The sequence below is a fragment of the Thamnophis elegans genome, chromosome 8 (assembly GCF_009769535.1).
Source record: "Thamnophis elegans isolate rThaEle1 chromosome 8, rThaEle1.pri, whole genome shotgun sequence".
NCBI classification, from domain to species: Eukaryota; Metazoa; Chordata; class Lepidosauria; order Squamata; family Colubridae; genus Thamnophis; species Thamnophis elegans.
The window spans coordinates 32,683,179-32,708,887 of NC_045548.1; positions in this window are offsets into that span (position 1 = coordinate 32,683,179).

The window sequence follows — 25,709 nt, forward strand, 5'->3', positions numbered from 1 at the left end:
AAGGGGAGAAAAAACAACAACAGTATACGGCCCACACCATTTGGGGCCCAATAGTTCCTTCTACCAGTCCTTCACCCAGACTTCTTGTCCTGGGTGGAAGTTGTGGACTGGAGTTACATTTCCATGAGAACGACAAGACAAAACATATTTTCGCAATTTGTGGACTATGGCATTCAGGGCTGGCAACACCATGTCTGTAACTTGGGGTTGGGCAACACCTGTGGGCCACGCAAATTAGGAACCCTCCCATACAACAATTCAAATGGCGAGACACCCAACTCCTCGGTGAGAGTGCACCTGTTTGCCAGCAACGCCATGCTGTGGGCATCATCCGGCCATTTGAGATGAGTTTCCTAACAAATTTTGGCCAACTTATCCTCTATGGTGTGATCTGCCCTCTTGACCCTCCCACCTGAACTGGGCCTTGACGGAGGGTATTAGCAGCACATACCTGACATTGAGAGCAAACAGCAGCTGCCAGGCTAGACAAATTGTTGATATAGACCTCCCTGAGCCAAGGCTTTTTTCCAAAGCCTTTTTCCCTAAGTGCAAATGCTTATGCAGGGAGGAGACAGCATCCCATGCCAACTGCTGGGAAACAAACACCTTTGTGTCCGGCAGAACCCACCACCCATCTAGTAGTTCCACCCCTATTGCTTCAGCTTGCTGGGTTCCTGAGTGACTATACGATGGGGGTTGTTCTTCCTGGGGCTGAGTGAGGCATGTGGCTTATAGAGAAGGGGGATCCAAGGCTGCTGCTCTGGCAACTTGATCAGCTTTGTTGTTTCCTCTTTCAGTTGTTGAAACCCCTCTCTGATGACCCATACATGCATAATGGCAACTTGTTTGGGGGCCAATACACTGTCCAACAAATGCACAATTTGGGCCATATTTGATGTCCTTCCCTCCAGCTGTGATGAGGCCTTTTTCCTGTGAAGAGCTTTTTCCTAAAGCTCCATGGTCTTGGACGGTTAGGAAGGCCTATTTGGACTCTGTGTAAATGTTGACTCGTAGATCTCGTGCCAATTCCAAAGCCTTGTGAGGGCATGTAGTTCTACCAAGTGGGCACTGGTTTCTGGTGGTAGGGGCATGGCTTCCCACACATCATCAAGGGTGACTACATCATAAGCTGCTTTTCGCATGCCCTCATGTAGAAAGCTGGTCCCATCTGTACAAAGAGTTGCATCTTTGTGTGATGGGGGTTTATCCTTCAAATCTGGGTGACTGGCATAGGTTTCTTCAATGGTTTGCAAACAATCACGAGTAATTTCAGAGTCTGGTTCAGGCCACAGGGTTGCTGGATTCAAAGCATATGACTGAACAAGTTTGATGAGGGGGTTATGTGTGATAAGCCCCTGATACTTCAACATTCGTGGATTGGTAAGCCACAAATGACCTTTCTGGTCTAGGACAGCTCGAAGAGCATGGGGGGTGTAGATATTTAATTGCTGTCCAAAGGTGAGCTTATTGGCTTCCTGGGTAAGTAGGGCAGTTCCTGTCACAGCCTTGAGACAGGCTGGCCACCCTTTGGCCACCTGATCCAGCTGTTTGGACAAATATGCAACCGGACGATACCATGTTCCCAACTGTTGGGTCAGTATCCCAATGGCCATATTCTGCTTAATATCCACAAACAACTGAAAAGGCTGTCAAGTCAGAAAACTAGGAGCCTGAGTCACAGCATGCTTCAATTCCAAAAAGCTGTTCTGTTCCTCTTCCTCCCAACTCAAGGGTTCCTTTTCCATTCCCCTTGGTAGCTTCATATAGTGGCTTTGCTAACAATGCGAAGTTGAGAATCCAAATGCGACAAAACCCAGCTGCATCCCAAAAGCCCCTTAATTCCTTCCTATTTCGTGGGGCTGGCAATTGGCAAATGGCCTCCTTCCTTTTATGGCCCAGAGTCCTTTGTCCCTATTGGATGTCGTAACCCAAATATCTAACTTCTAATTGGACTAATTGGGCTTTGGTCCGAGAGGCCTCGTAGCAGGAGCAGTAGGGCTGCTGCAGTGGCATGACAAGCTTCCTCCGTCTGGCCTGTGACCAACAAGTCAGCTACATCTTGCAAAACCACATCAGGTGGGGCAATGTCTAAAAGTTTCAAATCCATGGCTAATGCAGCTCCAAATAAGGTGGGGGAGTTTTTTTTTTCAAAGCCTTGATGCAAACGTGTCCAAACATATTGCTGCTTTCTGCCTGTGACTGGGCATTTGAAGGCAAACAAGAAAGCATCTTTTGAATCAATGACTGAAAACCATTTTCCTCTGCATGCCATTGAAGGCCCTCCTGTAAGATTCACGTCTCCTGGGGCAGCTTGGTGGGGGGGGGGGATCCTAGGGCGGTCATCTTCCCTTTCCTCAGGGGGTGGAGCCCAGTCCCGGTTGAGGCACTCCCCTCCCCAGTGGCCATGTTCGTAACAGATGGCACATCGGTTCCGTCCCAAGGGTGGGGCCCTGTTCCCCTCCCTAATTGCTGCCGCGAGCACTTCTGCTTTTTTCTGCATCTTTTGATTTTTTTCTTTTCCTCCAACAAGTCTCTATTGACGAAAGTTTTTCTAGCTACTTCCATAAGCTCATTGAGGGGCTTCCCCAGTGCCCCTTCCAGCTTCTACAGCTTGTGTCGGATGACTGAGAAATAAAGGCCATAGCTAGCATCCGAATATTTTCAGGAAGATTAGTGGTTACCATAAATAAAAACCTCAGGGCTTTCGGCAGAGTTCAGACATTTTAGTGGCTGGCTTTCCTCCCAGCCAGACAGCCCTTACAATTAACTGTTGATGATTACTTAGCAGAATCAACTGGTGGGGGTCATAGGGGCTCCATCTCGGGTCCCTTGAAGGGAAGCGTTGCTCAGTAAAGTCAGCCAGATTGGTGTGAGCAGGAACATCAGGTTTTAGAATGTTAGACACTGCAATTCTAATCTTCTCCCTCTCTTCAGACTGCTCTATCTCCTCTTCCTTCTTCTCCCAAAATTCTGGTGAGCTCAGAGGGTCCCCATCCCCTGTCTCTTTGACAGGACTTTCTTCTGACATCATAGAGGTCACACCGTCCAGCCCTCACTCTATCCACTCCACAGATGCTCGGCTTGTTGATGCCCTCAAGTCTCTTGAGCTACTAGGTGTAGCCCCCCTTTGGCATGGTCATGGTGAAGGTCGTGGTGATCCTCTTCCTGTTCTGGCAAGTCTTCTGGGGCACTAGCTAGGATTGGTGGTCTCTGCTTGGGACATTTGGGGTTTGCAACCCGAACAGCCATAAGAATACACTGTTGGTCTTTTGCATTTGTTTTTTTTTTTAGCCAAGCTGTCTCCTCAACAAATTGTACTACACGTCAATATACGGATCCTGTTTGACCAGGATCAAACACTAACCTATGGACATTCAAAGCTATGTTGGGATCAAAAATTGCCTTTGTTGGGCCTCGCAAAACCAAAAGTGGGCCATTCAGATTCACAAAACTTTTTAAGCTCATGCCTGCTTCACTCAATGCCATAGTCCTGAGTCACATATCCTTCTTTAAAATGATTTAACATACATTGTAAGGGGTCAAGGGAACACTGCTGCCCCCCAACTCCTCCCAGGGTACCAGACAACAAGGATTTAGCAATCACCCCACACAGGCTTCTGACCCAGGATACCGGATGGACACGGCTATCGTAGGGAAATGCAGTAGCCCCCCCTCAATCACACACACACATACACTAGACAATCCTCCCCAAAACCTTTCACCTAGTGAGGGAGATCAGGCCTCACCTCCGGCTCAACAAGGAGTCCGGGTCTAAATAGGGTTCCCACAGTACTTGCCTCATGTACTTGGCTTCCCTCCTGCGATGCTGGCCAGCCTTTTAGATGCCTTTTAGATGCCTGGTCTCTGGTCCTTCTCTGGTGGTTCTTGGAATCGCCAAACGCTGCTGCCAGAGCCCTCTGTCGCTGGGAAGTCCCTCGGATCAAATGGGTCCGTTGGCGCCAGGGAGGTTCCCCCTGACAAGATGAGCTCTGACATTGGGGTGGACGTTCCAGAGGGTCCCAAAGACCCCTCAACTCCTGGCTGGCTCGCCAAAAATGTTGCAGCAGATTGAGGTTTGTAATCTACTTACGAAAGATCAGGACTTGAGACCACGAAGGAAGAGAAACAGGTTTATTGGATGCATCGAGTTCAGCGTGTTCACACACCAACATCTGAACTGGCCTGGCTACGCCCAGGGCAGTGATTTTATACCTTTAATCAAACTTCGTCAATCAGAGGGCGTTTAAAGAGGCGTATTCATACAAAACGTAAAAACCCCTGTTCAGAACAGGGAAGTACATCTTGGAAAAATACAAAAGCAGATATTCATACCAACAGTTTTCTGCAACTTCTCTGTTCTATCTTTCCCCCCACGTCTGGCTTCCTGTGCCCCTCCTTTACAGAGTCTTGCCACACTGTTCATCCCTATTTATAATATGAGGAAGTTAAAAGTCAACTTTGGGACTCCAGGGCACTGGAGTAAAAGGCCAAACTAAAATGAATCTATAAGGTCCATTCTATTAAGACCACCTAACCTGGCCAGCCACTGGTGGGTTTACCTGTGCAACCCATGCTGTATCAAATAGTCAACCAAGTAATTTTGAAAAATACTCTGCTATAACATAAGTAGCAACAATCTATTTCAGAGCTGACAAATTTGCAGCCCACAGGCTGGATGCATCACATGCTGGCTGGTTTAGCAAAGGGGGGGGGAGAGTCCCAATAAGTCACGTGAGGCCGCCATGATGATGTGAGTATCAGGGTTCCAAATAGCATCCAAAAGTAAATCAGAGTCCAAGGCAAAGTATTTCTCAAAGTTCCAATTTATTAAGAGAGCCAAGTTGGCACATCTGGGAAAACCTGAATCTGAAGCTTCTCAGTTTTCCCCATCTAGTTGAAAGTTCAAGATCTTGCCCCCACATCCATAAGTCCATCACATGGCAGTTACAACCATCCAGTTCTGGTCAGGTGCAAGGTGAAAAGACAAAGGATAACCTTGGCTTTCTGGAAATAATTTTGTTATGGCTAAATGCATCTCACTCCTACAATTTCCCCCTCCCATTTTCCCACAATAGAAAATGTGGCAGGACAAAGATCCAAAAGAAAAGATGGCTGCAGGCCTGACAGTGAGTTTGACAGCCCTGAGCTATTTGAATCTATTTCAACATTGCTATTTTCAATGTTAAAATTCTATAAAAGTATTTGCAAACATATCAGATGACTTCTCATCAGATGCTGCATAGTGTACCCTAATTTTATTGCTTGCGAATACAAAATAATTAACATTTTAACAGCAAGGAGTAGCAGCTTGGAGTTTTAAATCAAAGGCTTGCAATCTGCAGAATGAATAGAAGTGCGTTGGCTGAACTTTCAAGACTAGTACTTGGCTCCTTTGGGATAAAAAAATCTGGGAATGACATCTAGTATCCATGTGAATGATGAATTGGTTCATACTTATGGTCTCCATTGGTCAATGCTCAATAAGGATAAAGCCATATGAAACTTTGAATGAGTGATCACATATGACAAAGCTTTGAATCACCCATTTGGAAAAGATTCACAGAGAAAAACAGGGGCTTGCTTGAAAGTAATTAATTGATTCAGGTGATTCTAAAGGACTCTTGATAATTCAATGGATTTCCTGCTGTTTGGGGGATTTTAACAGATCAATGTACAAGGATGCAACTTCCCTACCAATTATGTAGACTCCTGAGAGAGTGAATGAATGGTATGAAGGGCTCCGTGAAATTGTTTTGAGCAGTTTGGTCAATGAAATTTATCACTGTCAGGCTCTGCTTATCAGAGCTCTTTTGGACTGGTGAAGCTAATATTACTTTGGGCTTTCTGAAGTTCTTTAATGGAGACAGCCACAGATCTTAATTTGATTGTCACTTGTACTAATGGAATATTATACTTCTGTATTGAGCCTGCCAACACAACTAGGAATTTGGACCAGGTGCCAACATTTTTTATGTGGTCTCAAGGTTAACATTTTCATTTCTGCATGAGTAGAGCATGGTTAAGTCCCTTCACAAAGAGTGAATGTGTAAATATTAACAATTGCAAAGACTACCTAAACAATGTTTTGTTAAAAATCTGTGGACAGATTCCAACCTCTTTCTCTATAGCTTACCATAGAGACAGGCTTTGGGTGCCTTTGCAAATTATCTCATAAGAGTATTATCATCAGCCATGACCCTGATTCCATCTATTCCTGCTAGGCCAAGCTTGTCATTCAGCTAGCTAGCCTTCCTCACATCATATGAAACCCATGTTCAGAGACAGCAAAGCTACACACTTCAGTAAGATGTAAAAATTTGGCAATTTGCCTAATGCCCAACTTCCAACCCACCTGGGTCACAGATGAAATGATTTTTAGCAATAGGGGCCAAGCTTGTCAATCCTAGCCTTACTGGTCCAGGAAGAATACAAAAGTTTCACTGTATTATAATATTATCATTATTGGTTATTTATAAATATTAACATAAAAAAGGAAAATAGAGTTATTTGAAAAAAGTAAATAGGCACTTAATTTTTAACTTCTTCATTTTCTAAGCTCTGATTTTCAGAATTTAGAACTTTTACCCCTTAAAAATAATTCTGTCCATATTTATTTCTGTCTTGCTGCATGATTCCTGTGCTAATTTCTATTTTGCACAGAAGCAGGATAATTATTTCAAAAAATATTGAAGGTATCTTGGAAGTGTTAATTTTCTATCATCCTTATTGTGTGTCTCCGATTCTTCCAGAATGTGAGTTAGCTTTAGGTATTTTGAAGTTATAACCAAATTTCTCTCTCTTTTAATCTAAATCTGCAGTGACTCAGCTCAAATCAGATTGGCATTAAATCTTAAATTGCATCCTCATTGAAACATTACCTTTTTGAATCTCCAATTCAAATCGAATCAGGGTTGATTCTCACAGCTAAATAAGAAAGCACTGTGTCAGAAGTGATACCACCATGAAGGACACAGTGATTTACACTCTTACCAGCTGATTGCAAAAGATGTGTCCTGAGAGTTGCTGATTGCCCATTGTGGGTGATTGAGTGATTGTTTCTTGCTGAGCAAAGGCAACCTTAGGAAAAGCTTCTAAGCACGGAAAGCAGTTCAATTACCTTGGAAGGTGATGAATTTCCCTTCATTGGATATGTCCAGACAGATACTAGACAACCACATACTATATATAAGGGATGAAGGTGGCAAACATACATACTCTTGCCTCTATTTTCTGCACAACAACAACAATCCTGTGAGGTGAATTGGGCTGAGAGAGAGCAACTAGTTCAAAGTCACCCAGCTACTTTCATATCTAAGGGCAGCCTAGATCCTCAGTCTTCTGGTTTCTAGACCAGCACATCAACCACTACACTCTCTGCTTGAATTGGATTACTTATTGAGCATTGGAATGGAGTGGATGCTCCCACTGAATTCTGTGATTCTATGTTTTTGGTGCACCATCAGTGACTGAATTGCAATAAAGTGTAAAGAATTGGATCCTGAAAATCTTGCCACCTGTGTGGATTGTCTAAATACCCTTAAGAAATCATTGTATCAAATTGGCCGTTATTGTTTTGGTCTCCTCCTAATGCAGGATGACCAGAATGCTATTGGAGAAGGGACAGAATAAGCATATTCATCTCTACTTCTTCTTACATATAGAATTTATATGAATTAATAATGCTTGAAGAAGGCTCCAGATGTAGGTTCACAAATCCCTTGCTGATTTCAAAGTTGTTCAATATATGAGCTAGGGGTGTCAAACTCAGTTTAATTGATGGCCACATCAGGGTTGTATTTGACCTCGGGGGGTAGGGATGTGTATGGCCAGCTTGATATTGCTTGTGTTGGGGGACTGCCTGTCACTGTTCCCTCTAAGGTGTGTGGCTGTGCAGCCGTGCACGTGTCAAGAAAACCCCGCGCAGCAGTATCTAACTGCCATGCAGTGATTTCTGCCAAAGCAAACAAAGGCACACACACACACACACAGAAACAACAAAGATGAGGTTTGCATAATTCCTGTTCTTGTGGCTGAAGATAAACAGCTGCGGCTTCCCAGTTTCCACCCTTCCTTGCGCGTTTTATTACCGTGCGAAAAAAACGTATTACAGTTTTACAAACCGTAATCTGTGGGCTGGAGGAGAATTTCCGCTTAGCTCGGAGGGGGCAGGATAGGGGTCGAAGGGGTGGGGCGAGGGTGAAGACCGGGCGCTATCATTGGCGGAGCGAAGGTACCATCTGTTACAGGTGCAAATGCTCATTTTGCCCGGTGCCGCTTTTGCTCCAGGAGCGCCGCCTTCATGTCCTTCGTGCTGGGGACTGTGGGGGTGAGAAGCACGAGGGGGAAAGGGCGCGAGTCCCTCGCAAGTCTTGCTGGGGCCCTTGGCAGAAAGGGAGCGGGGTCTGAGCCTGTCACTGCCCAAACACATGGTGACCCCCTTCCGATCTTCCCCCAAAGCTCTATGGGGCAAAGATGGAATCGATCAGTAGCCTCGCAAGCAAAATTAGTGAGGAAGGCGGTGGCTGCATTCACACAACCAGGGTAACCAGGACATTTGAGCACTACCATTGCCCGGTTGTGGGCAACGTCTCCCTAGGAGCCCTCTCTCCCTCCCTCCCTCCAGGGCCCCCGGAAGACAACAAAGGAACAGCACTCTTTTCTCTCTTCTTCACAACCCGAACCTGGTGGATCTTGTAACTTGACAGCTTTAACACTTGCATGCTTCAATGCCAGAGTTTCTGAGCCAACATGACTGGAGGAGGAATTCTGGGAGTTGAAGTCCATAAGTCTTAAAGCTGTCAGGTTCGAAGACCTCTGAGGTTTTTTTTCTACAGGGTTAAGGGTGCAAGGATCTTGTAACTTGACAGCTGTAACACTTGCATGCTTCAATGCCAGAGTTTCTGAGCCAACATGACTGGAGGAGGAATTCTGGGAATTGAAGTCCACAAGTCTTAAAGCTGTCAGGTTTGAAGACCCCTGGAGTTTTTTTCTAAAGGGTTAGGGGTGCGAGGGTCTTGTAACAACAGCTTTAAGATTTGCGTGCTTCAAATGCCAGACTTTCTGAGCCAACATTTTGGTTGCTAAGCAGGAGCGTTGTTAAGTGATACTGATATTATATAACACTTTTAATTAAGCGGGTACCTTGAATAAACATAACTTTTGAGTTTCAAATAATACTGATTTCATTGTTGTCTTAGGTGACATCTGTGAAAAAAATTCAGGTGCTCAGGCATAAAAATATGCCGCTCAAACACTATACTTTTCTGCTCACACTGAAAAAAAATTAGAGGGAACATTGCTGCCTGTGGTGGCCTGAGCACTCTGCCAGTGAAAATGGGCTTCTGAGCTTTGTTTTTGGCTGAGACAGCCTCCTGCAACTCTCTGCCAGTGAAAATGAAGCTCCGTGGGCTGGTTCTTTGCTGTTTCCAGGGCAGTCCTGCAGACCAGACCTAAGCACCCCATGGGCCAGATCCGGCCTATGGGCCTTGAGTTTGACACCACTGAGCTAGACTAGCATCCTTGAGTTTCTCTTCTTTGAATCTTCAAAAGGCATATTAGGTAACACATCATTACCACCTATAGCTGCCTGCCTGTTTGCCTGTGTTATAGATATATACAGTACATGCAGCCATAAGTTCACCCAAATACACTGTCAATGTGGCTGCATGCCTTTAACATTAACATAAATCAAATTAGTAATTTGAACACCAATACCTGCATAACAAGCAACAGCGGACATCTGACAAAGTGAAAAGTACAGAGTACAATCCTGACAATCTCTCTAACACTTAAGAAGGACAAAAATACAAAACTGATCTACATCTTCCCCAGAAAGTTAGAAAAATTTCTTACTTCAAATTAAAATGAAAGAAGACACCGAGAATCAGAAAATGAAGACCAAGATGTTTTACTAGGGCTTTCTCATATGGTGCTGGCAGTAGAAAAGTAATATTTTCATTTTCTCTCATGCACTAGTGCAAACTGTCAACCAACGAGATATAAAACATAAATCATTCAAAGGGAAGGGCCATTTATTTTAAAAATAGTATGTGAAGTTACTGCCCAGATATAGTGATCTAACAGCCAAGTGCCTTGAAAAGTAATTTTTTTACTTTCTGGCTGGGAAATCACTAGAAAGTTTACACTTAGGAATCCTAGATCTTTTGTACATTTCTGCCTTGAAATGGTAGGAAATTAGGCCATTCGATATTCAAAGATGGATAATCCTGATATATGGGAGAATAGTTATGGGAACCAAACCAATGCAACTGGAAGGCATCACAGTCTTGCTGGGTAGTATTTATGGTGCTTGATCCTAGATAAAGGATACAAGGAGTGAAGAAAAAACAGGCTATATCTCATCTACCATTAATCTGATGCAGTGGCACTTAGGTTATTATAAATTAATGAAAGTAAAACTGATTTTTTTTTAAAGCCATGATCAAATTCAGTGTTTCTTAACCTTGACAGCTTTAAGGCTGGGAAAATGGTGAGAATTGAAGCATGCAGATATTAATGTTGCCAAGGTTGAAAAATACTAACCTAATCAAAGCATTCAGAAAATAGAAATATAAATATTGGAAGTCCAGTGCTTCAGATACATTTTCAGAATACAGTTTTGAAAAAAAACTGCATGGTATCATTTGCTCACTAAAAATATACAGCAGTTTCCTGAGTCATGGCAGAAGTTCTGGGACCAAACATAGAGCATAGAACCATAGGGTTGTAAGGGAACTTGAAGGCCTAGTCATCACACACCTTGCTCAAGGAGGAGCCTTTTATCATCCCAGTCAAATGGTTGTCCAGTCTTTTTTTAAAAAAACCTCCAGTGATGGAACACCTATAACCCTAGAAGTCTATCTATTCCACTGATTAATTGTTCTCACTGTCAGAAAATGCCTCATCACTTCTAGATTGAATCGCTTTTTAATAAGCTTCTACTTTTTGTCCTGCCCTCTGGTGCCCTAGACAATAAGTCAAATCCCCTGTTCTTTGTGACAGAGCCTCAAGTACTGGAAGTACTGAAACATCAAGTGGGGTAAGCTTGATATACACTGAGGTATTATACAAAAGGGAGTGAACATCTATCTTTAGCTGGCACTTCTCGGCAGGTACTGAATAAAAGTTCATCTGATTTACAGTCCCACGATAGACCCAAATGAACACATTTATGTAAAAAGCACTTTTCACACTCTGAAGAAACCTTTGACAGCGTTACTTAATTAAAAAACAACAACAATACCATCATAAATTCATTTATGGGTGGAAAATCAGTTAACAGCTGACACCACTAACATGTGCACAAAATCTTTCTTTCCTATGTTTGTCCATCTCATTTTTCTTGTGTGTCCCAATAACTGAACTGTTTTCACAGCATAATAAGAGCCAAGGTGGCGCAGTGGTTAGGGTGCAGTACTGCAGGCCACTTCAGCTGACTGTTATCTGCAGTTCAGCAGTTCTAATCTCACCGGCTCAAGGTTGACTCAGCCTTCCATACTTCCGAGGTGGGTGAAATGAAGACCCAGACTGTGGGAGCGATATGCTGACTCTGTAAACCGCTTAGAGAGGACTGTAAGCCCTATGAAGCGGTATATAGATCTAACTGCTATTGCTATTGCTATAATTATACTATCATTTTTTTCATGAAAAATACAGCGATTCCATTCTGCAAAAGAAATCTAGAAGAGGCTCATTCTGGAATGAAAAGCCTAAAACGCAATACACATCAGTCTTTTTTCATAAGCAGGAAATGTTGGCAGTATTAAACCACAGTGAGCTTTACTTCCTGTGGTTAAAAAAAAGATATAAATCGTGATGACAGCTTCTACAGTTTCATCTATCAGGAGACAATTATTTTTATGCCAAAGAAGGCAGTGCAAAGTACAAGTTAAGCTTGAAGCCTCCCCAAATGGACCATGAATGCAATTTTGTTTTCTTTGTTTTTATTGCTGTCCAGACTTAAATAGGTTTTCTGCTGCATCAGCGGGAAAGAGGTCAGACATTCAAACAGGGCCAATGCTTGGCATCCTGTAGGTGGAAATACAACTTAGTACTGAGTGAATAATACAAAAGCTGCATTCAGGAAATGCAGAGTTAAAAGAGCATATGACTAAATCTTCAAAACTTGAAGATGACAATGAGAAATCAATATGCCAATATACCTCAGATGGAATTCTTCTTGAACGATTGTGACAGGAACAGTGTTTCTTGGAGACCCTTTAAAGTTGCCATGTTCAGTAGTTGATGGTCAATAATTCTATGACCACTTCCTTGGTTTAAGCTTGCCAGCATATATATACTGTAATTCCTCTGGTTGCTCTTTCACGGCACCACCAATCTCCAAAAAAGCTGATCAGTGCAATAGCAACAGAAGCAACCTGTCCCCACACCTATAGCTAGCTTACCTTTGGCAGCACTCCTTTATTGCCTGCATGTGGGGTAGATTGTCTCTACACACACACACACACACACACACACACACACACACCTTGGTATACCACTGCAATTATACAAATATCACATTATAAAAACAGAAGTGCTGTTTCATAAAGCACCCTAAGGGGATTGTCAAAAGAACTGTTTCTAGAGATGCACTTGGTTTTGTGTTCCTGCCTCTTCACTGCCATTTGCATGAATGCACAAACATAGAATACATGATCAGTAACTTTCTTGAGACTGGTATCAAAATCAATGCGTGAGTTGGACGATCAAAAGAGGTAATATCTTCACTTTAGGGCTTTCTCTCCCCCACCCTTGCTGCAAAAGCTTTGCCTCCAGTATAAACAGTAAGTATCAATCCTATCAATATTGCTATAAAACAGCATTTCCTAACCTTGGCCTTTATCAGACATGTGGATTTCGACTCTCAGAATTTCCCAGCCAACAATTCTGGTACTTGAAGTCCACACATCTGAAAAGTGACCAAGGTTTGGAACACTTTTCTTAAAGGATGAAGAAATGAGATTCTTAGACAATTGCTCCTGGGTTAGTTTTCTTCTCTCTAACAAAAGAAAGGAGAATTACTGCAGGCACACTTGCTTTAAGGAGAAATGTCTCCACAATCTCACTACTGCCTGTGTATTTATACTGTCATTTCACATTTTTCTCTCTCAACAAAGTCTCTCTCTTTTCTCCTTTTTTCCAACTCTTTTTTGAAGAGTTTCTTCAAACTATTTCTCTTTCTCTTTGCCTTTCCTCCAGTACTCTTTTCTTAACTATGCCCTTTTGGTGTTTCTTTTGGCAGAAGTAGTTGTGTCTCTTTCCATCCACACCACTGTTTTGTATCCCACTACTTCTATATTTTCTACACTGCTCCACTCTAATTACTTGCACTTCTTTTTAATTAAACTTTCCCACTTCTCTTCTCTACACTAGCCCCATTGTTCTTTCCTCATTCTGGTTCCTAAGGTTCAGTTCCTGCTCTTCCTTTGAGATCTTTGATATCTATTCTATCTTCCTCTTTGTCTATGGCAAGAAATATATCTCTTTTAATCTCCCATCTTCTGTTTATTGTGTATTCTGGCTAGATTCCAACAATTTGCTACATATTCCCTTTACATTTACCTTTCACTGTACTTGTTACTATCAGCCTTAAGTAGCAATGGTTGAATGATGCTACAAACTACTAGTAAGGGAATGGGCATTTAGTAACAGAAGGAATAGCTTTCTTTGAGTGTTTATTTGCAGTCTCAATGTTTCTTATACTGTTGAGATGATACACATAAAGTTTTCAGCAACTTTGGGTAAGAAAACAACCATGAATGAATCCTGCAAGAAAACAACCACTTGAGCACAAAAATAACTTCACCCATGTACCGTAACACAGAAGCTGCTCTGGGTCCAAGAAGCTGTTTGTAGGAATATTCCACCAGCTTTACACTTTACTTTATTCAAAGCCTGGCAATGAGTACACAATCAGCAGTATGGGCAAGTGTGTTCTCTATGGGATAGTTTTCCACTCATATTTATGAATAAACAATGGTCTTAATACTTGCAATAACTAACATTAAGTTATGGACAAACATTACATAAAGAGGCTTGCTGAACACTTAGTCATGCTAAGTTGTTTATATATACAGAGTATAATTGACCCTACTTCCATCCTCAATGTTAGTGGAATGCTTCCACAAAGTCCCTAAAAACGGCACATTTTGCATCATATTTGAAAATCATGCTTGAGTGAAGTTCTTAGTATTCAATATCTTGTATTTAATTGCTAGTATTCTTTGCAAATGAGCAGGCTGCCAGCCTTCCTTTTTTTTTTTTTACTCTAGTATGTCAGTCTTGGCTGCATTTCCCTTAAATAAGATCTACATGAATCAAGTAGGCTAAAACAGACCTTGGTGCTTTTGTGGTTAATTTCCATAGAAGGTTTGTCTCCAAAAATAATGCTCCAGATCAGACAAATCTGACCAGGACAATGATTGATATTCATCAATCATGAATGGTGAGGAAGAGAGGCAGGATATATGTGTTACTTTTCATTTTAAAACAAACTTGTGCTCTGAAGTGTACAATAATTTGCAAGCAAAAAGGACATCTTCATTTTCTAAAAGGGCCCTTTTTAAATGATAGGCAATAATGGGAGGATAAGTCCATTATTCATTTATAAGGGAATTAGCATAACAAAGCTGCTTAATGCGAGAGTTCAGAAAGCTCTGATTAATAAATTAATCCTTACATTTTATAATAGATTTCATTTTTGAATAATTCTTAGAAGAAAATCTTTTAATAACTTTAGTGTTTTTCAGCTCAGAATATTAACTGTTGCCAGGCTAGAACGTAGGAAACTAAATGTCCAACAGCCATAGACACCAATGCAGGGGTGAAATTCACTTACCTTTCGGTTCACAAATGTTAGTGCGTGCATGCACACACTCTCTTCACTCACACACGCCACCTCCGCACATGCGGAGGACCTTCCATACATGTGCAAAGCATCAAAAAAATGGGATATGATGACGTCCAGGCAGATTGGCAGAGCCTCCTGCAACCGCCACTACTGGTTTGCCCAAACTGGATAGAACCAGCTGAATTGCACCTCTGCACCAATGAGATTTACAGTGCTTCTAGGAAGAAAGGAAGAATCTGGTTGGTAGTGTACAAGGAAAAAAGGGAAAGAGTTAGCCAGAGCTGGTTTGCAATCTGATCTTTACAAACTATGCCATGTTGAATTTAGTGGGGCTAATTTCTACAAGGGCAACCTTTTCCCTTTTCCTAAGGGATAAAGAGGCAAATCTGTTAATGCAGTTGCCTTGAAACAACTCTGATCTTGCAACAACTCTCTTGAGTGCAACTACTGTTAGAATAAAAAAAGCACAGGTCTTTGCAAAAAAAAATCACTCTAATGGCTGAGTACTGAATGGGAGTAGGACCTCTAGTATCATCCCATTTTCTCTTCAGGGCAGATTTCAAGGTTCTATGGTACTAATCAGAAAAGCCTGAGTTCACTGGAATTCCTTATTAATAAATCTGCGCGATTTAGTCTGAACTATGAGGACACAAATAGTTTCCTTGATTTTAGTCCAATATCTTAATAATTATACCACACTGGTTCTTTGTTTGTACTGCAGCACTTTGATCCTGAAATTAAGTACTTGTATCATAAATGCAAAAGATTAAAGAATCAAGGTAATCAGCTAAAGGTATCCACAAGGGGTGTGTGTGTGTGTGTGTGTGTGTGTTTGTGTGTGTGTGTGTGTGTATGCAGACAGAGTGACAAAAGGAGCATTCTAGTGTAGAGTAAGTAATGCTCCTTTTGTATGTGCATATTATGCATGGTATGTAATCTACAATTAGATTCACAGTTTAAAACAGGTGAAAATTTAATAATCAAGTCTTCATCAAGGTGCTAAGAATCATTAAGGTAGCATCTTGGAATATAGACAGAATATAGATACTTTCTGGTAATGTGCTTCCCATAGCAGAATTAGTTTTCCTGCTTCAAAGTCTATCCAGCAATAATCAGAAATGAATGTGTGATGCTTTCAATCTTCCTATGTATAGGAAATCAGGGTAGAAACACATCTCTAGTAACTAATGTGGAATTTACCAGATAAAAGCTGACTAGCTTGCTAGGGATGCTGAACCAAACTTCATTTAGATGATAATGATGATGATGATGATGATGATGATGATGATGATGATGACAATAACTCCGCCGTTGCCGGTCCCAAGCCCGGATGAGAAAGGAGGAGGGTTGGGGTCAGGTTGGCATCTGGTCCCGTAAAAAAAACCCCGCCAACCCATACAATATGGTGAAAAAAACAAATAAGAATTCCTTACCGCATCGGTCATCGCGCGGGTTAACAAGGGCCGGGGCGGATGTTGGGGTCCCTGGACATCCGTCGACAAGTGGGCTACAAGTGGACCAGCCAACAAAACAACAAAAATATAGTGCAGAATAAAACCGTGCCATAATGGCCTGTTACTACAACTCAGAGCCAGAAAAAAGAGGCTATTTAAAGACATCGCAATACCAGGTGATAGCAGGGTCGCCGAGAAGGAACATGAAAAAATCGCAAGATACCAGGACTTAAAAATCGAAATTCAACGACTATGGCACAAACCAGCAGTGATAATTCCAGTGGTAATTGGCACACTGGGTGCTATTCCAAAAGCACTGGAATGACATTTGAAACAATTAAAAATTGACAAAATCACCATCAGTGAAATGCAAAAAGCCGCATTGCTTGGATCTGCACGCATATTACGAAAATATGTTACGACGTCCTAGGCCCCTGGGTGGGGCCCGACTAGTAACCAATGCCAAATCTGGCGAAACAACTGGCCGCTGTAATACAATTGTATTATAATAATAACAACAACAACAACAACAACAACAACAACAAAAACAACTCCGCCGTTGCCGGTCCCAAGCCCGGATGAGAAAGGAGGAGGGTTGGGGTCAGGTTGGCATCTGGTCCTGTAATAAAAAACCCGCCAACCCATACAATATGGTGAAAAAAACAAACAAGAATTCCATACCGCATCGGTCATCGCACGGGTTAACAAGGGCCGCGGCGGATGTTGGGGTCCCTGGACATCCGTCGACAAGTGGGCTACAAGTGGACCAGCCAACAAAACGACAAAAATATAGTGCAGATGAAAACCGTGCCATAATGGCCTGTTACTACAACTCAGAGCCAGAAAAAAGAGGCTATTTAAAGCGAATGTATGAATTATGGAAACAACAATATCCAGATTCAAATGTTAGTGAACAACGACTAGCAGATCAAAGGCCATTTATTATACGGAATAAAGTGTTTAGTGAAGTTGAACATGAGGAAATTCAGGCAAATTGCAAAATCCAAAAAACAATATCACAAGCGGAAATAACTGATATTCAAGACACAACTAAAGACATTATAGTAGAACTCCCAGAAGAAGCTCTCGGGGAGGAAATAACATCACCACCACTAGAACCAGTTGTCACTGAACCAACTGATGAACTAACTCAAAAACAAAAAGAATTGAAGGATAAGATCATGAAGCATTTTCTGCTTAATGAGGAAAGGCAACGTTTACCATCACTAAAAACTGTGCCTAAGAATATTTTGGCCCCTCTCATGAAAATGGTTAATGCAGTGTTTTCAACAATTGAACCGAGATCCATCTTGGAAACAAACCAGTTAATGTACAGCGCAGCTGTAATAGTCACTAATGAACTAGGCATTAAAATTAAAGTACCTAGTCACACAACAGAAAAAGCATCAAAGCCAAAGTGGAAAATCCATTTAGAACAAAAAATCAAAAAATTAAGGGCAGATGCTAGTAACTTAAAGAACATGCATGAGCAACGGCTTAAAAACAACAAAATCATAGATCGGCTAATCAGAAGATATAGATTGGATACAAGAAACATCAATGAAGCTGTAGAGATTGTAAAACAGCAGATAACAGCAACAGCTAGAAAAATGAAAGACATGAGGCATGAATCATCCAATATAAACAAAATCAGCAATTTCGATCAGACCAACGGCGTTTTTATCAACGTCAATGTGAATGGTGACACCAAAAGTGAAAAACCAGAAAAACAGGCCACAGTTGAATTCTGGAAAGAATTGTGGGAAAATGCAAAGGACTACAACAAGGAAGCAAAGTGGATACATGACTTTGAGAAAAGCATTGGCAATAAACAAATGCAAGTATTAGAAATAACAACTGAGATGGTCAAAAATCGAGTTAAAAAGGTAAAGAATTGGACATCACCTGGAAAGGACCAATTACATGGTTTCTGGCTCAAATATCTGACCAGTTTACATGCAATATTGGCCAGGCAATTGAATGAAATTTTACAAAAGGGCCAAATTGATGAATGGTTGACAACTGGAAAAACATACTTGATTCAGAAAGATGCAACTAAAGGAACAACACCTGAAAACTACAGACCAATAACATGCTTGCCAACAACCTTCAAATTACTCACAAGCATTATTGCAGATAACATGATGGATTATTTGGAAACAAACAACATCTTGCCAGTAGAGCAAAAAGGCAACAAAAGAAGGAGCAGGGGCATAAAAGATCAGCTTCTAATTGATAAAATGATATTAGAAAATTGCAAGAACAGAAAAACGAACTTGAATATGGTCTGGATTGATTACAAAAAGGCATTTGACTCACTGCCACCTAGTTGGATCATAAAATGCTTAGAAACAACTGGCATTAGCAAAAATATTGCATCCTTTACTGAAAAGGCGATGAAACAATGGAGAACTGAGTTGGCAGTAGGGAATGAGATCTACGGAATGGTTAATATCAAGCGAGGAATTTTCCAGGGTGATTCACTTTCACCTCTTCTCTACATCATCGCAATGATCCCACTATCAGTAATCTTTAAAAAAATGAAATTAGGCTATCAAAAAGCCAAAGAAGCTGAAAAAAATTCGCATTTACTATATATGGATGATTTGAAACTCTATGGAAAGTCAGAAATAGAAATCCAATCATTGACAAACACAGTCCGAGTATTCAGCACCAGTATTTCAATGCAGTTTGGCATGGAAAAATGCGCCACTGTATCCATAAAAAGGGGCAAAATCACTGCATGTGAGGGAATTGAAATGCCCAATGGCCAATTAATTAAATGCAAAGAAAATGAAGCCTACAAATACTTAGGCATTCTGCAGTTGGATAACATCAAGCATGGAGAAGTAAAAACTATTGTCAGGCGAGAGTACACCAGGAAAATTTTGAAATCTAAATTGAATGGTGGAAATACAATCAAGGGCATAAATACCTGGGCAATACCAGTTATAAGATACACAGCTGGTATAGTTAACTGGACACAAGCTGATTTGGACCTTCTGGACCGAAAAACCAGGAAACTAATGACAATGCCCTACAGTTTACATCCACGTGGTGATATTGATATACTATTTCTGCCCCGAAAATCAGGTGGCAGAGGATTATTACAAGTGAAGCAAACAGTTGAAGAAGAAAACATGCACTGGATGATTATTTAAAAGAAAGTCAAGAACATCTATTAATCGAAGTAAAGAACAAAAATCTACTGAAGGCCCAACAGACGAAACAAGAATACAGAAAAGATGTGATAAAATCAAGAATGGAGAGTTGGCAGAACAAAGCACTGCATGGCCAATTTCTGGAAAAAATAAAAGATAAAGTGGACAGTGAACAAACTTGGTTATGGTTAACAACAGGTACATTAAAGAAAGAAACAGAGTCACTAATCCTGGCTGCGCAAGAACAAGCTATCCGCACAAATGCCATTAAGGCCAAAATCGAAAAATCCTCTGATGCCAAATGAAGACTTTGCAAAGAAGCTGATGAAACTGTTGATTACATACTCAGCTGCTGTAAAAAAATCACGCAGACTGATTATAAATTGCGGCACAATTCAGTAGCACAAATCATCCATTGGAATTTGTGCAAAAATTATAATATTAAAACAGCAACAAACTGGTGGGAACATCAGCCTGAAAAAGTCACCGAAAATCAGATGGTCAAGATCTTGTGGGATTTCTGTATACAAACGGACAAAATACTGGCGCATAATACACCAGACATCACACTGGTTGAGAAAAACAAGGTTACAATCATAGATATTGCAATACCAGGTGATAGCAGGGTCGCCGAGAAGGAACATGAAAAAATCACAAAATACCAGGACTTAAAAATCGAAATTCAACGACTATGGCACAAACCAGCAGTGGTAATTCCAGTGGTAATTGGCACACTGGGTGCTATTCCAAAAGCACTGGAATTACATTTAAAACAGTTAAAAATTGACAAAATCACCATCAGTCAAATGCAAAAAGCCGCACTGCTTGGATCTGCACGCATATTACAAAAATACGTTACGACGTCCTAGGCCCCTGGGTGGGGCCCGACTAGTAACCAGTGCCAAATCCGGCGAAACAACTGGCCGCTGTGATATAATTGTATAATAATAATAATAATAATAATAATAATAATAATAATAATAATAATAATCAGTGCAAACTATTTTCCATTTTACAGACTAATAAACACTTTAGAATATAGATCCTTTTTGGAGTATGTGCTTATGGTTCCTTTCTTGACTCTAAAAAAACCAAACATACATATTACAAAAGGGGCTTGTGCATTTGGGTGTGCATGCCTATATCCTTGCAGAACAAAGGAAATTGAACATAGTGGATTTATTACTAAGTAAATGAAACATTGACATTGTTTGGATGCTAAGTGATCTGTACAGTCATTGAGTTTTATGAGTTGAATAAATATAAAACCCTTTACCTGCAAGGAGCTTGTCAAACTAAATAATATGCTTAAACAGATCCTCAGTGTAACCCATAAAGACCCATTTAAGTTTATTTGCCAGATTAACATCAAGAAAATTAAATCTGGGAGTGCTAGCACTTGGGATATGACATGACTTACCGCCCTTTGGAAAAAAGAAAGTTGTCTTCTATTTTTAGCATAAAAAGAATGAATCAATTTTGAAATGAGGTGTTTAGTCCAATCCTACTTTAATTTAGTCCTAGCCAGAACCCCTGATTGTTTCCAGATGATCATATTTGTCTCTTAAAGTTTCTGTTTATTTGTCTTGTATGCTGAATACAAGACAAATATACTGAACCTGTGAAGAAGTCCATCTTCTTCACAGATTCAGTTGCATTTTCCTTATCTTGGAATGTAGGCAAGGGAAAAAAATGGAGAGAGAAAGATACTTGGGGTAATTTGTACATGATACTTTGAGTTTCTAGGTTGCAAATGAAAATAGCTGTATCCATCCTGATGGACAATTTAACTCTGTTCTTGTTGTTTATTCTCCTTCTGTTTTAAATATATATATTATTTTTATATATTTTATTTTTGTATCCTTAATTACATTTTGTGTTCAGCCATCCAGGAGAGTGTTCTATTAAAAGGCAATAAAAATAGGATTGAATTTTTGTTTTTAAAAAAGTATGTTACAAAACTTTTAGGAGTTGGATATGATTGGACACATCCTAAGTTATGTTGCTAAACTGTGCTATTTTTATTCTTGGACTTTTCTTATTATTCTTTCTCTTGCATTTACCCCCTTGAAACACACACACAAAAAAGATAAATAAAACCTCTTCACCTACAATACCTTCCTACATACAAGGTATATGCAGAGAAAGTCAAAACATTTTTTCTGCTGTCATAAGACTCGTGTTTTCATGTGGATTCTGTAAGTGGATATCATTTATATATGATTGTTCTTATAGACCTTCGGGAAAATTGGGATCCCCAGTCATGCAGCAATGCCAGTGGTTTCAAATACCAATGAAGTTGAAGTTTGAACTAGTGCCATGCAAAAAAAAAACCCTCTTCTATAATTCTTTTGTATCCTATGTTATTCAGTTTAATAAAAGATAGTTTACTTACAAATCCTCCAGGAGGGGAGAGGGGAGAGGAAAGGAGAGGAGAGGGGCGAGGAAGGGAGAGGACAGGAGGGGAGAGGACAGGAGGGGAGAGGGGATGGGAGGAGATTAGAGGGGAGGGAAGAGGAAAGGAAATGCCTTTGCTATTAATTAGAAAATGTCCAATGGTGAATATTGATTTCTTGTATTTTATTATACAAAGCCTTCTCAATCATCTGCAATCTCTGATTACTCATGCTTCAATTTAATCTGAAGGAAAACATTGTGAGGGCCTCCTACCATTATGCTTTTTCAGATTGAGAAGTATGAGCAGCAATAGAATATAATGAGGTATAAAACAACAAACATCTCTTCAGTAGAGTAATCTACCTTCTCCACCACATAGTATTCAAAACAAATTCTTAAGCACCCTGGGAGTAAAATAAAGAATTATTCATCTCTTTTGAAAAAGATTTTGGTACAACATTATTTCGAACAGCGGTTCTTTTAAGGCCACTGTATACATCAGAAGCTCAGCAGTGTAGAAGAGATATACTTCTGGGACATTTTTATAACATTTTTGCCACAGAAACCTGCAGAAAATGACAAATGGCAGGGACCTTCAGACCACAGCTTAAAATATTTGTGTTAACAGGTTCAACTAATACTTAATTCAAGTAAGAGCATAATGTACTCAGATATTCATATTTTTGAAATTAAAAGCCAAAGAAAGTAGCTTACTAGAGTTATCTACAATAAAGGTAGTCCTTGACTTACGACCACCATTGAGCCCAGAACTTCTCTTGCTAAGCAAGACATTTGTTACATGAGTTTTACCCATTTTATGACCATGCTTACCATAAGTTGTTAAGTGAATCACTAACATGACTGTTAAAATAAATCTGGCTTCCCCATTGACTTTGTTTCTCAGAATTGCAAAAGATGATCAAATGACCCTGGGAGACTACAATCATCATAACTACAAGTCAGTTTGTCCCAAAGGAGCTTTTTTCAAGGGGCAACTCTACTTTCTTGTTTGTCTTTGAAAAATGTTTTGCTTCTCATCCAAAAAGCTTCTTCAGCTCTGCTGGATGTTGGGGAATGGAAGGATTTATACTCCTTGCAGGCAGTTCATCATTTGCATTCTTTTAGAGAGCTGTTGAAGTCAAAGGTGAAAAAAGCACCTTTGGGACAACTATGAGCTGGATGACTGAGAATCTCCATAGGCAATGAGTCAGTTTCCAAACACCTGAATTTTGATCACATGACCATAGGGACACTGCAATGGTTGTAAAAACCGTCATAAGTCATCTTTTTCAGTGGCATTGTAACTTGGAATGGTCACTAAACAAATTGTCAAAGACTACTTGCAAAAAACAACTTTAACGTACAGAAGATAATTTATCCACCACCAAAGATTCTTCAAATCACTATAAACAATGGCTATTCAATGGACTACTTCTTAAGCTGGCCCATCCATTCTTGATATCTGTATCATATTAATTTGAAAAGTATTATTTTCTGTATAATCTTAACCTGAAATACAGTAAAAAGTCATTTTTTATCCTTTCTCATTATTTTAAATATATATTTTATTATTTACATATAAGTATATTGAACACACAACGTGATTGTTTTGGCATTTCACTTGCCAAAAAAACCCAAAGTGAAAACAAATAACATATATGCTACTTAAACAGTGCTAGTGTTGTACAATTATTTTTGACCATCCTAGTCATTCTAATACCACGATGCATATATAGATTTCCAGGTCCCCCATTCTAATTTTTTCATATTCTGACTTCCATCTCGTGCTTCATTTCTTATTAACACTAATTTAATCTGTTTCCTTTATAACAGCTCAAGTTTTTTGCCCACTGAGTGCCCATTTTGAAGGCTTTGGTGGGAACCCTGAAATTGTGGATGTTATCCTGAAAAAAGCTTTGCATCCTCCCTATTTGTTAGGAAGAAGAATCATTGAAATTGAATGATTCGATTCATTTTGAATCATTGCAATTATCTTCATAGTTGAAATCTTGACTACATTGACCCATAACCAAAGGGAAAAAAATGCTCTGCTTACATGGCCTTGATATTATTTTTTTATTAATCATAATGAACATGTCTCATTGATTGACAGATACATAATAGGTAAAGGTAAAGGTTCCCCTCGCACATATGTGCTAGTCGTTCCTGACTCTAGGTGGTGGTGCCCATCTCTGTTTCAAAGCCGAAGAGCCAGCATTGTCCGAAGACGTCTCTGTGGTCATGTGGCCAGCATGACTAAATGCCAAAGGCACATAGAATGCTGTTACCTTCCCATCAAGGTGGTCCCTATTTTTCTACTTGCATTTTTACATGCTTTCTAACTCCTAGGCTGGCAGAAGCTGGGACAAGTAATGGGAGCTCACTCCATTAAGCGGGGCTAGGGATTCGAACTGCCCGAACTGCTGACCTTTCTGATTGACAAGCTCAGAGTCTTAGGCACTGAGCCACCATGTCCCTTTCACATATCTAATACAGGAAAGGAAATTGGATTGTTCTGCATTTTTTATGAGAACACTTTATACCATGCTCTGATGAGTAGGATTGAAACTTAAATAGCTACTATGTTTTGTACTTCTCCAAGTTGCCAGCAAAATATATGTTTAAAGAATATATTAAATTACCTAAATTATAATGTAAAACAATGAAGTCTACTTTGAGTCAAGCTCAGTTCCTAAGGCCTCCATATGTACACCTGTTACTTTAAGTAACAGGAAAATTACTGTTGTCATTTTTTGGGATTTTTTTCCCAACTTCACAGCCTATTTTATAACTCCGGCATTTCCTGATAATCCCACATTTAGTTACTTAACAGGTACCATTTTCCTATCTACCTTTTCAAGTTAGTGCTGTCACCTAGCATTATCTGCTCTATGCATTTTCAAATGGAATGTATAATTAACTTTGCAGTTTGAAAAAAATAAAACAGGAAAATGTATGAAAGGTCACAAACTGGAAAATACAGATCTATCCACTTTCACATCCCTAATCCGTGTATACAAAGAGAACCCAGTGTGAAAGGAGAAAATGAAATAGATAAATGGTGAAGGAAGGAATCAATCTTTTCACTGCCAAATCGTCCCCAAAACCATCTTTGATAGACCATGGATGCATATTTTGTAGACTGTAAACTGTACATTGCAAATAGGTGAAATCTGGCTGTAATCTCAGATATGTATTATGAGTGTGAGTGTATCTGAGAGAAGGAGAGATGGAAACTGTATTTCTGGAGGAAGTATGGTGAATTTAAGACAGCTGTGGAAAAATAGATCTGTCAACTACAGCAAGAAAAAGTAACCAATGTGTTTATTGACAAGTGATGAGATGTAGGATGAAGAAATGATTGTTTGTAACCTTGGAAGGGTGAAGAGTCATTGAAATTTTCTTCTTTTTTTCCTCTTGGTTTTTTTAGTTTGTGTTATATTTTATAATCAAAATACTTATATAGCAACATCTGTAAATATGACAATATGGCACATAGTCATGTAATCAAAGCCCTGAACCTTTTTGCATATTCTCTTAATTTTCTTTTGGCTTCCTCCCTCTGCACATGCCTGGTGCAATGTGTTTTATTCCACTCCTTGTATGAGGAGTCCTCAATTTACGACCACAATGGAGCCCAAAATTTCTGTTGCTAAGCAAGACATTTGTTCAATGGATTTCCCCTCCAATTTTATGACCTTCCTTGGCATAGTTGTTAAGTGAATCACTGCAGTTGTTAAATTAGTAACACAGTTGTTTAATGAATCTGACTTTCCCATTGACTTTGTTTGTCAGAGGGTCACAAAAAGTGACCCCATGATCCCATGACACTGCAACCGTCATGAA